Here is a 14,908-nt window from a genome sequence, read left to right on the forward strand (position 1 = left end):
AAAATGTTTGGTCGTGTTTTTTCGTTCTTCATTCGATTTTATAAATGATCATTTTATTCCAACCGAATATCTTCATCTCTCTCTCCCTCTTTGTGTGTACCAACTAGAGAAAATTTTTCAAGATCGTTAAAGAATTGATGGCTATCTGTCAAAAATAAAAAGATAGTGGATAGAAAGAAATATCCCCATACATATCATTGAATGAATCCTGTAAAGTAGTTAGTGAACTATTATTACGGACAATTGATTGTTGCCTTGTCTCTTCCTTTTTTTATTTTATTTCAAATATAATATTTATATATAATTTTCAATTCGAAATTGTGAACTTGATAATAACAATGATGATGATGATATGCTTGTTAGTGGTTTACGAAAATGAAAATCCACATTGGTCAAAAAAAAACCACATTTGAAATAATACCACTGTCATTAATGTGTTTGTATATAGTCATGTCATTTGAATCAAACAAAAGGAATTGAAAATGAAATGGTATGGAATGATGATGATGATGATGATGATCACATCAACAATTGTTACTAATATCATTCATTCATAGAGATAGAGAGTAACAAACAACAAAAAATCTACCAATTCCTCATTATATTTATACCAAAAAAAAGATGATCACGAATTTTTCTACCTTTAAAGGGGATTTGTTTTTTTTTCTTTTGAAATATATGATCATCATCTCAATTCACTATCTCAATATTTTCAACGGATTTTCTCTTTTTTTGAACTTAATAACCAACTCAACTGATGTTCTCAATGATAACGAATTTTTTTTATAATAATTCTCATCGTTTTATAATTTTTTTCTGGATTTTTCATTGTCAACAACAACAACAACAAGTTGAATAATGAACATGAAAACAAAACAAAAATTATTCGATTTGTCGGCGGCTCTTATATTTGAAACAATTCGTGTTTTGATTTTTTTTCTTTTCTTTTCATCTTCAAGTTGAAATTCTTCATTTGTCCGATTATTAATTACCATCCTAATGTACTGAATTGTTGATGTTGTTTGACTGAGTCAGTATCCACATACACTCTCATTCTCTATAAAATTCTACATTTGATGATTGGCCACCAAGCCAATAATTATCCTAATCGTTTATTATGTTTGCCTGAAATGAAAATGTTTGTTTGAAAGAAAAATGAAGAAGGAGGTTCTTTGTTGTCAATTTTTACTTTTTCCTCTCTATTGCCAGCTTGTTAGCATGTTTGTTTTTTTGTTTGTTTGTTTTGAATCAAACCCAAAATGTCTAAAGATAAATTGGCATATTGCATAGATGGTGGTTGCTGCACATTTTGATGTAGATAATGATAATGATTGAATAGGTTGAATAATCTTATTTTACTTTTTTTCTCGTTGCTGGTGGTCATCTCGACCAATTAAAGGTAATCTTAATCAATAATTTTTTTTTACTTGTCATCATCATTTTCTAAATATTTTGCATTCAAATATAATTTTTTTTTTTACCTGGCGTCTACATAAATCATCGAATAAAATTAAATCAATCATCGTCATGTTTTGACTTCAAGGGAATGTGTGTGTGTGTGTGTGTTTTCTATACGACGCATGCATGATTATAATTTTTTAAGAATTTATTCGTTAACTTGAATTTTTTCACAAACCAAAAAAAAACAAGAATTTTTAATGACTAAAAAAAATATGAGCAAAAAGTTTTTCCTGCTCGGTATTTACCCAAAAAAAAGAAGAAACTAAACGACTGAATAATTCACCTTGTGTGTGTGTGTGTGTGTGTGTGTGTGTGACAATAATAATGAACAATGTCTTATTGCTTATCTTAATTATTAATTTTTTGTTTTGTTTTGCTACTTCGTTGTTGGTGTTCGTGTATGAAAAAAAAGATTGTCATGAAAATAGATTTATTACATAACCATCATTGTCGAAGCCATTTTTGTTCGGCCACCGACTGATTTTTTTTTTGTTTTGTTTTTCTCATTTGAAAAAATTTCTACAATGAAAAGTAACGATTCTTTTTATTTAATTAACCATATTTAATTTTAATTATCAACATTATGCAAACTCGGCATATGATGATAATGAAAAAAAATGGAACAAAGTATACAGAATATTAATTGAAAATACTTGAATTTTTGTACCAAGATCGCATAAAACTTTTAGGGCTTTTTTCTTGTTACCTGTTTCTTTTATGTATTTTTTTAAAGAAGAAAAAAATTCATGACATATTTTTAATTTATTTCTTTCTTTTCTTTTTCTTTTGTCTACAGGTATGTTTCTTTGACGTTTTTGCCCGAACATATATTATGGTATTTATTTATTATATATGAATATGGATGGATAGATGGATGGAATCGACTAAATGGCTTCTTTTATTCAAAATGCTTCAATTATTTTCAACTAATTGAATATTCTTTTAGCCAGAATATAATGGTTATATCTATTATATACTCTAATTTTGTTTTTTATGACGGAATAAACCGATCGAAAATGTTATATCACAGTCAAAAAAAAAAATATTTTAATATTAACAAATCTATTCAACAATAAAACGATATCCCGTGCACATTTTAGTAGAAATCGAAATTATTTTTGATCAACAATTACGTTGGCCATTGATAGTCGAAAGTCGTCTTTGTTTTGTTTTATTCGATTTATCGAATATCGATAAATCGAATGTAATCGAACGTTGTAGACAAAGACAACAATTTGTGGATAGATAAATTTCATAGTTATCATCATTATCATTGGAACAATTTTCTGGACAATCGATAGTATCGCTCGATATGAATCGATTTTTTTTTATGTTTTGTTCTATTTTTTGGTTTATTTTCTTTATTATTACCGAATTACTGGTAATTTTTTTGAATGAATGGACATTTGTATCGATAAAATCGATGCGCGGCTAGCCACTGATGTTTTATCCATTAATTTCCTATCCCATTTTTTTCGGGACATTATTTTGTTCGAATATTCACAACACACACATATGTGTGTGTGTACAATAGTCAGGAAATACAAAGGAAACAACAGAAATTGTCCACCAAACATGGATATTTTTCAATTAATCCACCCAAAATTATTTATTATAAAAATATATGCTTGTACAGCAGAAACATACGAAAAAAAAAAACAAAATGCAATAATAAATTCTAGCTAAAGAATGAAAAAAAAACATTTCGTCCTACATTTTATTGAAATAACAACTGATTTTTCATTTTTTTTCTGCTCCTATTTCAGCAGCTGACGATTAATTATTACTTTGTCTGTTTGTTTGTCTTTTTTTTTTTGTTAGCCATTTTTCTTTGTCTCGATCATGATTTTTACCGTGTTGTTTGTGTATTTGTATTCGGTTTGTCTTGTGTGTGTGTGTTAATTTGTTAACATGGTCCCACTGGTTGTTATATCATGGGCCATTGTTTACTATTTATAATAGATAAATATTGAAACGATCCATATAAATACATAGTGAATGGTGATTGTTATGCAGATGCGGATGATGATTATTATTATTATTATTATGATAATGATGATTAAGGCTTTTGAAGATGACTATAATGAAACAAACCATGAAAATTATTGAATTATTGCATTGTATGCATATCGTTTTTTTAATAATATAATTTATATAAGCCTCGAATAATTTGAAGAAAAACGAAGAATTCTTGTAGGCTGTTTGTTAGTTTTTTTCCATTGTTCATTCATTGAATGTTTTTTTAGTATTTTTTTCAGTAATTTTTTTTTGCAATTTTGGCATAATAATGATCAGTCGTGCATCCCCTATCAGTCATTTTATTCAGCTTGATGATGATAGGCAGGCAAACACACGAATTCCCACACCAATCATCAGCTCGTTTACTATGATTTTGACTTTTCTTCTTCTTATTCTTTTCTTGTTTTCTATCTTCTTATGGGGTTGTTTGCCTTAATTGCATGACTGCTTCTGGCTATAGCAATACAGGGCTTAACACACGAACATACTAAATTGTTGCATCTCAAGATTTAAACAACAAAAAAAAACTTGGCTTAATCATTATTTGTTTGTTTTTCTATTTGATGTTGATGTTGTTGTTCATTTTCTTTTTATTTAGCCAAAGCCATTTATTATATAATTTTTTTTCCTATTCAAAAGGATGAGCACCTCGTATAAATGATTAATACCACAATACGATTACTTTTTGAATCATTTTTGTTTGTTTGTTTGTTTTATGTTCAATTATTCATTTTTTTCAATTGATTGGAACATTTTTTTTTCATTAGATTCGTCATAATTTTTACGAAAAAAAATTGTTTGGAAAATGAAAAATACATTACTTTTTTGTTGGAACAAACGGACAATCATTTTTTTAGCTTTACTTTATTATTCAACATTATTCAGGCTATTACCAAAAAAAAAGTTTGATTAATTTTTTTTTTCGTTGTTGGTCGGATCAAAACTCATTTCAAAAAGAAAGAAAAAAATGAAAACGTTTATGATAGTCCACTTATACATTGTCGACTATTTTATTTTTCTCTCTCATACGATTCAATATTCTGGTTCGATTCTCGTTCTCGTTTTTTTTCTCTTTCTTTCTGGTTCAATGTGTTATTATTAAAACTGATCTATTGCGTTTTCTCTTAAGCTAATTCAATCGGGAATTAGTTATAACTTTGATCAACAACAACAACAAAAAAAAACTATATTTTTCATTTAAGTAATAATAAGGCTACTATTAATGCCATGTGTTTGTGTGTGTGAAACCCGATGATTCTTTTGTTAGAAATCGAACCAATCATTGCCAGTGTCACTCACACACACACATAAAGAACTGTATATGATATTGATGTTTTAAAAGTGAATTTCTCTCGTTATTCAATTCATATGGTTCAAATACTACGAGTATACTTGTGTGTTTGCCCACTAATGACCGATTTCATTCTGTTTTTTTTTTTGGTTCAATACAAAATGAATAAGGGATAAAAAAAATAAATAAAAATTGCAATATCCATCCGGTGCACTTGTATCAGATTCGATTAACAACAAAGTTTTTTTTTCGTTTCGTTTCGTTGTTGATCCTTTGAATTCAACACACACACACATTGTACATATATTGAATAAACCGAATTATCTCGATCTCGATTTTTTTCTGCATCTATCCATTCATTTGGCCAACACATAAAGTCTCGATTTATTGAAACTAATGAAACGATATCAACAACAACATTACCGCTTGTCGAGACTATATGCGGCTTTTTTTGGCACACTAATAATAATAATAATAGGTGATGATAATCGGCCTTTGTCTAATCAACTTAAATTCATGCATGAATCATCAAGTATTAAAAATCAAAAAGACAAAAAAAAATGACCGTTTATTTATATCATATCATTTCATCATCATCGATTCAACAAAACCAAAATGATGATGATTAACATGACAGCCTCATACACAATTTTTTTTATTTGGCCACATGACATCCCCTGCTGAAACATCAACTCATTTGAATTATCCATTATTGATTGCCTCCAGACTGTCTATTGCTATACAGACATATCCGTTTCCTTTGTCCAAAAAAATATCTCAATCAGAACAGAATTTCGATTATGTCACAATATGGCACAGAATCATTTTCTCCATGACAGAACATTAATCATTTTTTGTTTTGTCGATTTTGGATGTTTTTTTTGTTGGTTTTGTTTTGATAGAACTGGAGTTATTTTTCGTGCTAATTTTCATTATGTTACTAACTTTCGTACAGAATCATTGGAATAGATTTCAATCAAAATATCACTAACGAACACATACATGTTTCGTACATTATCAAAATTATTTGTTCGATTCATCTCTCAGCATTACATTCATTCATTATTTGTTTCTATCCTTTTTTTGTTGTTGTTGTTGTTGCTCTTGATTTCATTTTGCAGCAATTAAACACTATTCAATGTGAACAATTATATGGAGAATGACTAAATAATATTTCCTTTTATTAATGTATGTTGATTCTTTCATCATCATCATCATCATGATCAACTTCATTCATTACATACCATTCCTTTTTTTTCACAGACCTCATGTTGTTTTGATATTAAAGTTTGATCTGTTTCCATCTGTTTATGGTCAGAATTTTTTTTCTTATTCCAAACATTAAAAGTGCATTAAAAGTCGTCGGATTTTACTTCGTAATGATACAGATGTACAAATGTTTGGTTGTAATGTTTAGAACATGGGTAAAAAGTCATTGCGAATTGATGTCTGGAATTTTTTCTTCTTCATTTTATTTGCTTCATCGAAACAAAATTTGAAAATCTAATCAAATTATACTTTCTGTTTTACGATATGTTTCGAAAATCTATTGACCACTCAATGTTTAATCATATAGAAATTGATAACCAAAACCTAATACTGTGATCATCTAATCATCCGGATCGAAAATCTTGACCAAAAAAAGAAAAAAAAACTTACGCACAAACGCAAACAGATTGTGTGTTTGTAAATCACACACACAGCGTCTGTTTAGTGAACATAAACCGTTTATTATTTCAATTAAATACACATATACTTACTTTTAATCTAAAAAGATTCTTAATTTTGACATTTGTACAAATGATGATTGTCTTTGCACGTGTTTTATCGCTTTTGGTCATTTTATGAAACACTAGAATCCATAAATCATATTGAGACCTCTGTTGAAGGCTATCGATATTATATTTCTCACACGCGGTAATTTAATATAATACAACAGAATGGATGCTACATATAGCCACATATATAATTTATTTAATCAATGAAAAAAAATATGTTTTTATCAATAATCATTATCCTTTTTTAGCTGCTGGCCATACACAAACATACTTTGATTGATGACAAACACACACACAAAGTGTGAATGGTGAAATAAAATAATGCTTGTGTGTGTATATATGAATGATTCAACATTATCCCGAACCACATCATCATCATTGATCATTTGTTAGAAATATTTTTTCTTTCCTCATTCGATACATTTAGCTATTCAAATAATGATTTTCTCTCTTTTTTTATATTCTCTTACTATTGATTAATTTGTTCGTTAGAAACGAACAAAAAAATAAAAAATAAAATCCAGATTGCGGGCGAAAATAAGACGAAAAAAAAAAATCAAAATTTAACAATCCTGTTCTTAATCTAATTAATATTTTTTTGACAAATATGATGGTGCCAGTTTGTATGTTTGATTTTTTTCAAAGATGTGAATGTTTGTGTTTGTGTGAGAGAGAGAGCAGAAATTGCATCGGGTTAATTTGCATGACAATAGAATTCGATGTAATTTTTTCAAGGCCTTAACATTTTTTTTGTTGAATGTTCAATATTTTTTTTTTATCCCCACCAATGTCTAAATGATAATATGATGATGGTTGGCCAATTGTGTGTGTGTTGCAATGTGTTGTTTTGGATTTGATTCGTTCATTCATTCATTTTTTTTCAAAAACACTCGACAAAGATTGAAAAAAATGAAATAAGAAAGAAAATCTCATTAAAAAACGAATGGCAAACATGAATTAAACGATACAATCTAATCTAATCCAATCATCATCAACCGATGTTGTTGTTGATGATTGTGTTGTGAATATCTAAGTTCAATAAACATGTTTGTAAAGGATATATATTGATCATTTTGTTTGATTGTCGAGTATACTTATCATCAATGGCATTAACATCAATATTAAACTACAACTTCAAAACAGAGAGAGTGAAGGAGAGGAGTTGAAAATTGTTCAATTTTTTTCGAACCATGTTTTTTTCAACCACCATCATCCATAGTTAATGCGGAAAATATTTCATATCGAGATCGAAATGATGAAAAAGGAAAAATCTTCATCCGTTTTCGTTTGTCGTTGTTGTCAATTGGTTCCAATTTGTTTATTTTTGTGTTCAAATTGAAGATTTTCTTTTATTCACTTCAACAACAACCAAAAAAAAACGCACGTTTTAAAGTGGTTTAAAAATGATTGCAAATCGGTATAAATAAACTGGTTGAAAAAGAAATGAAAATATTTTCACCGATTCAATTTTTTTTTGTTGTTGTTTTCATTTAAATATTCGTATCGAATAAATGGCTGAATAAAAACAATTGCGTTGGCGTTATTGTCGATATAGCAAAATAATATTCAGCCATATCAAATATATCTGGATCTATTTTCTTTTATCTGATTCAATCAGATTTTTCGCTTTATATTTAGAATATGAAAAACATTTCAAAGAAAAAAGGACTTAGATCAAATGTAAAAAAAATTTGATGAATTAAAATAACTTTGATGATAACATCCATTATTCCTTAATAAACTCATCACTTTTTTTGAAATTACATATTGCGTATTGTTATTTTATTTTCATCATAATCTTATTTGTTGATATAAATATTCAATATTGGAATCTTTATGATTATATTTTTTTTTTTACTCCAATTAAATTGATGATTTTAATACTGATGATGATGATAATGATGTTGACTTGTTTTCACCACCTACATAATGAGTGACAGATTTTTGTTGTTGTTGTTGTTTGTTTGTTTCCATACATTCACCAAGTTGTTATTGTATCGTTTTCAAAATGAAACGAATAAATAATAATAATAAAAAGAAATAGTGGAGGCGAATGGATAGATACCTGATTTTTGTTTCTTTCTTGTTGTTGTTGTTCGAATGTAATCTACCTTGTAATGATATTCAGAAAAAAATCGTTCCAATTATCATATTTACTTATAAATATTGTTCACAACATAAAGTTGTTATCATCATCATCATCCGTTTTGATTGCTTTGGTTTGTAGGTTGACTTCATCTATTCAAATATGATTCTTGTAAGCAATAATTCTCGATTTATATTGTGGATTGACTTCATTGCTGATGATGATGATGATGTTCACTACTTTATGATATAGGGAAGTATTAGAATTTCCAAGCCAAAAAATCTTGGTTTTAGTTATTTTATGTAAATGTTTTTTCTATGAAAATAATTTACTTTGATATGCCTGACTATGATGATGATGATGATGTTTGTTATATACTGATTGATCACTGAAAGCCCATTTTTTTTCATCATTGGTGTATGATCTTGTTAGGTTGATGCGGCCCGACTATGATGATGATGATGATGATGATGAGAATGATGATGGTAATACACATCGAATGGTGTCTGTATTTGTGTTGGTGTTCATGGCAATTTTTTTCGTTCTTGTGTCGAATTTAGCTAAGAAAAGAGTAATATGAAATGTGAATGTTGTTTTTTATTTAAGCTCGTTAATCAATGTCTCAGTCGATTATATATGAATGTTGTATATCTGTATCTGGTATATATAATATAATAACCAATATGAATCAAATTGAGCGACACATTCTTTTCATTCTCGTATATCTTGATTTTTCTTTTATTTTTTTTTATTCACTCTCTTTTATCTTTGATGCTAACTTTAATATACACATGATACATTGATACATAGGCAAATATATACTGGAATCTGGTGATGTTTTTTTTCTTTCTCTCACTGATTTTTTCAATGAATGAATGAATTTTGAACGATACTTTTGTCATTAGTCACTTATGTCAGTATGTAAACTAAAAAAGATTTTTTTTATTTTTTTGGTATTCTGGACCTTGAGAGAGAAAAACGGAATTTTTTTCTATGAATAGAATGATGATGAAAGAAAAGTAGTGAAAAAATTCTTGATAATACAAAACAAAATACAGGGTAAAAAATACGAAATTTACATATCAATTCAAAATCGATATCTGGAACACACACACACAAAAAAAAACAACAACAACAACGAAAAGCAGGCACATCATGATGTTTATTTCTTTTCATAAATCTTTTTCCATATATTTTTCAAGAATTTTTTATCTTTCTTTATCTAATTTTTTTCCGTTGAATCAAAATGGAACAAATCGACAGTCAATCTCAATAATTTGATTTCATTGACTTTTTTTTACGTTCGAAAAGAAAAATAGTTGAAATAAATGAAATATTCTTTTGAACATTCAATCTTTTATTAAAGAAAATAATTCAAACGGATTGTATCGTCATTCATTCAATGTGTAGAATTCCAGGTTGATATAAACATTGAATAATAATAAAAATGATTGAATGAAGTTAATTCTTCAATACATTCTCATCATAATCATCATCATTGTCGACGTGATAATCAACAACAAAATCATATTCCATTGAAATTCTCTTCTTTTTTTTCTAATGTTTTGTTTTCCTTACAAAGTTATTACCCAAAAAACGACGATGATGAGATGAAGATGAGGATAAATTGCAGTCATATTGAATCTTTATATTAGTATTATTGATATAATAAAAAAATAATTCGATCGCTATAAAACATTCTGGTACATTCTGGACGAGTCTATTCATTCGCTTACATTGATATAGAATTTGTCCTTCCATACAAATCTTATTGTGTATTTTTGAAAAAAAAACCAAACCAATGGCAATCACACAGAAAAAAAGTAATCACAAACAAACATTCTGCTGCTGTTCTATTCTTCTTTTTATTTTGTTTTTGGTCTAGAAGAATTGAATTATTTTTGGCCTTTCCATTCATAATCATCAATTTTTTGTTTCCGACAAAAAAAACGGGATTTCATAGAATGGATGACCATCCCATTTGATTCAATCATTTTGGTCATAGGGAAAAAAATTGGTGTTTGATCAAGTCAATACAATATATATGGTTCATCATACTTCAGGAACAAAATAGCAAAAGAGACTTTCATTTAAATTTGATTGTATCTTTGATGGATTATTTTCCCGATCCAAACCTAGTGCCTGGTAGCAAATGAAAAACAGGAAAATCAAAATACGTGTCTGATACACACTGTTCAATGTGATTTCCGATTTTTATCAAACACCAAAATTGCCATATGATTTTGGGAAGAAAGAATGAAAATAAAAATTACAATTTATCTTCATATTCTCGGCCTACTGTGTGTTTGGTTTACAAGTTGGCAGAAGAAAAATTGTCACAGAAAAAAAACAAGTTCTAGCTTCATTGAATTCATCATTGTCTTGAAAACATATATACAACATAAGATCAGCTAATGCATACCGTTATATAAATATCTTTCTAATTTAAATTAATGATACCATCATCATCATCATCATTATAAATCGACTTCAATTTGATTTCACATTTGTTTATCCTGTCCATTATTATTTTTAAAAAAGAAAAGAAAGACCAATTTAATCGTAGATTTTAAGGATGATGATGATCGTTCTTTTCATTTCATAACCAAACTCTTCAGCTATATGCGAAATAAATTCCAGTACCAATAATCAATGATTCTTTTTTTTTCTCTTTTGTGTCAAAATGTCATTTTTGATGATTTATGTTACATATATACAAATTGGCAAATAAAATAAAATAAATGTATCCATTTATGAAGTGTTTAAGACACTTTATTTCCATATGTGTGTGTGTTGTACAAAAATTCAAATAATTAGGCTTCAATAATGTTCGATTCTTTAACGCAAACACTTATTTTGCTCGAAAAAAAAGATTCTTCGAAACTAATTTGTATCTGTTACAAATTTTTTCTTTTCAAATGTAAAAATGTAATAGATGAATTTGTTTCGAACTAAACCAAATTACTAATTCTTCATTCCTAAAGTGTATGTGATTATAAATAGAATTTTTTTCAAATCAAAGCAACAACAAAAAAAAAGTAGATAATCATGACATCTTCATCATGATTATGATTATGTACATGATGATGATGATGAACATGATTTACGAATTTTGTTTGTTATCCATCATCAGTTTATCATGGGTATGTGATTGTCATTGTTGCCAAGTTTTTTTTCTTTCCAGTGTTGCTTTATGGATTTAAGAGAGAAAGAAAAAAATTCTTGTGAATGAATTAGTTTTTTCTTGTTTTTGTAAATACATTATTACATTACTAGCATTGCAAGCCATTGGCCATTGGCTTCGTCCACTAAGTGGACGAAGTCTAGCTTAGTCATAAGGCCAAGTCCAATGCAAGCCAGCCATTTGTTTATGTAAAAAATCAAAAGATCCTTATAAATAAAAAATGCAAGCCATCCATTTTTCGAGCATGCGCATTGAAATAGAAAAAAGTGTTTCGTCTCAGCCAGCCAGCCAGCCAGCCAGCCAGCCAGCCAGTCAGTGTTTTACTTTTTTATGTTATTAGATTATTTATTGATGTTTAAACGAAAAAAAATATTATTATTATTCTGCTGCTGTTTGACAAAATATTTGTCAACCAAGTAGGCGTTAAGCAAAAAAAAAATTGGTACTTTGAACTTTGTTCTATTTTTTTTCTTTTGCTTGAAATAATTACCAAATATTTTTGTGTTCCGTAAATTCTCTCTTATTCACTCATATTCTTAATTCCTGAATGATTGTGTATTTTTTTATATCTGAAAAAGAAAGAAAAATAAATGTTTTAAAGGATGTTTGTTGATAAACGCTTGGACTTTCTTTTTGTATACAAAAAAAAAAGAATGCAACAACAACAAAAAAATTCAATAAAATAAATTGATTTTGGCATTTAAACTTTTTTTTTTATTTTCTCTCGTTCAATCAAACGAGCCTGTTTACCACCGACAGAGACATCAGACACTAGACCAGACCAGATACATACACACACAAACATTTTCCCATTCTTCGATATGGGAAACGAAATTCAAAGATTTAAATAAAAATTCAATATTCGATAGCTCGTTCGGCACCCACATAAACATACACACATCAACTCTATCGTTATTATGTACCAAAAGAAAAAAAAAATATCATCGAATCGATTGTTTTGCTATATGAATTGTGAATGTGATTCATTTTATTTTGTTCAAAATTTATGTTGCTCTGTTTTCAATTTTTTCCTGTTTCTCCCGTTTGTTCGTCATTCGATCCTTTTATTTGTTTGTTGATGAAGAAGCAAAAAAAAAAGAAAGAAAAATCTACTTTTAATCTTGAATATTGGAACGAAACAAATTTCAATGTAAAACTATGTGGCCTTGTTGTTGTTGTTTATATAAATAAATTTCGAATACTGTAGCTGCCCTTTTTTTTTTTGGATGATCATAGAGTTTCAAAATAAGTTTTTTCATAATCAAAATGAAAAAATGCTAGAGCCATACATATATAGGAGATAGTTGAACCAGATTCCAGTTTCCCTGTTTTTTTCTTTCTCTCTCTTTCTGTTTACTAATTTGATTGTGGTTTTATTCTTTATGAAGAATAACAAACAACAACAGAAAACTTTGCCACACATAAACTTAATAAAATAGCTTAAAAGTACCCATTGAATTTCATCATAAAAGTTCAAGAAAATTCATAGCATCATAACAAGGAGTCGAATCATTTTCGATTGTTGTTTGTTTTTTTTGTTGTTGTTGTTGGAATGATGGGCATAAGGATCGATTTGAATTTGTTGTTCCTGTTGTTGTTGTTGTTGAAAACTAAAAAAAGCCATGTTGAGAGTCCATTGGATCATTTGGGTTGCAATCAAAAAACTTTTTATTTATTTATTTTTTTCATTGGTTTTTTTCTGTTTTTCATCGATGTTGACGAAAACCAAATTAATGAACAACAACATAGCCTAAAATCAGTAGCTTAACACCACCAGTGCCAGAAGTTTGATGATGAAAAGCATTTTCTATTCCAATACCGAAGTAACGTAAAGTAGTGAAAAACAAGTAGAAAAAATCATTAGTCGTTTCAGGATCAAGATTCATCTTTCATTCGTTCGTACAACCATCAAACGCTGACAATAGAATGAATTGTACCAATGTATATTATGTATTTTTATGCACAATAAAATTCCTTCATACACAAACACACACACACTGATTAGAATTCTTGCTGTTGTTATTGTTGTTGATGTTTTCGTTATGTTTTTCTTTCTGAATGAATGCTATTATCAACAACTATCGTTTATTCACATTCATTTCTTTCATCAAATACGATTTTCAAACGTTAACGTGATTTATTGCATTTTTCCTAGGCTCTCTTTCACTACATTTCTTTTTCTTTTGGCATTTTATCTATTTGCCTTAGTTTCATCATTATCATCATCATCATCATGATTGTTATTTGAAAAAAAAGGTGGCTGATATAATTTACATTATTATCAATTTAATTTTGATTTGTATTCTAACACTAGAAATAAAATTGTATACAATCATTTACGATGATTATGATAAATAACCATATAGCCATTGGTAAATTATATTCAAAGTGTTTTTTCAGTATTTACTTTAATTACTCAATAGATTAGTGTTTAATATTGTCTCGTAATGTATTGAACTTTTTTATTCTTTTTCTTTTGAATTAATGGATGGATGGAATGATTTTTTTTGTTTGTTTATTCTAGCGTGCAAATAATAAAATTTTAATTAACCCCCGACATAATAACCGCTATACAATAAAGGGTTTGCAAAAAAAACTAAACAAAAAAAAGGGATATCATGATTGTGATGAAAAGAATGAGAAGACAAAAACTTTGCCATTTAGGCTTCCGAAGAGTAATTTTTTTTTGTTTCTTCTTTACGATCCTCATTTTCCGCCCAATATATGCGATCATGATCATTATTATTGTTTGCCCTGTATTTTTTTTCTTCGATTTTAATTACCATTTGTATATATGGTATGAATGGAATGTCTAAAACGTTTTTAAATAATGTGTTTGAATATTGAATATACCGTTTATATGCTTGAGGTTTGTTCCATACATTCACATACATTCCTTTATAATTTTATTTATTTAATCAATAATGTTCCAAAAATCTACATATATGGAAAATTTTGATTTGGATTGGGCTTTTACTTTTTAATGGCTGTTTAAATGATGATGATGATTCAAAAGTTTTTTCTGTGTGTGTGTTTGTAATGGACACACATTTATGTGGATTTAGAATGTAGTTTGACTATTATCATCA

At 28.1% G+C, this 14,908-nt stretch overlaps 1 protein-coding gene and 1 long non-coding RNA gene across 2 annotated transcripts in view; one reads left to right on the top strand and one right to left on the bottom strand.

The window, feature by feature from the left end:
• The window catches only part of Eph (Eph receptor tyrosine kinase), a 77,890-nt gene that overhangs the window by 47,476 nt on the left and 15,506 nt on the right, over positions 1-14,908 (top strand). The window lies entirely within an intron of this gene.
• Positions 8,397-9,170, bottom strand: LOC142644992 (uncharacterized). The gene is made up of 3 exons (XR_012846196.1): positions 8,968-9,170; positions 8,615-8,871; positions 8,397-8,471 (listed from the first exon to the last, which is right to left on the bottom strand). It is a non-coding gene; the product is annotated as an uncharacterized LOC142644992 (long non-coding RNA).

Source organism: Dermatophagoides pteronyssinus, unplaced genomic scaffold (genome assembly GCF_027571235.1).
Source record: "Dermatophagoides pteronyssinus isolate colony J.1.1.1.1 unplaced genomic scaffold, Derpt_VIB-CSIC_2022.12 sq0001, whole genome shotgun sequence".
In the NCBI taxonomy this organism is placed as follows: domain Eukaryota; kingdom Metazoa; phylum Arthropoda; class Arachnida; order Sarcoptiformes; family Pyroglyphidae; genus Dermatophagoides; species Dermatophagoides pteronyssinus.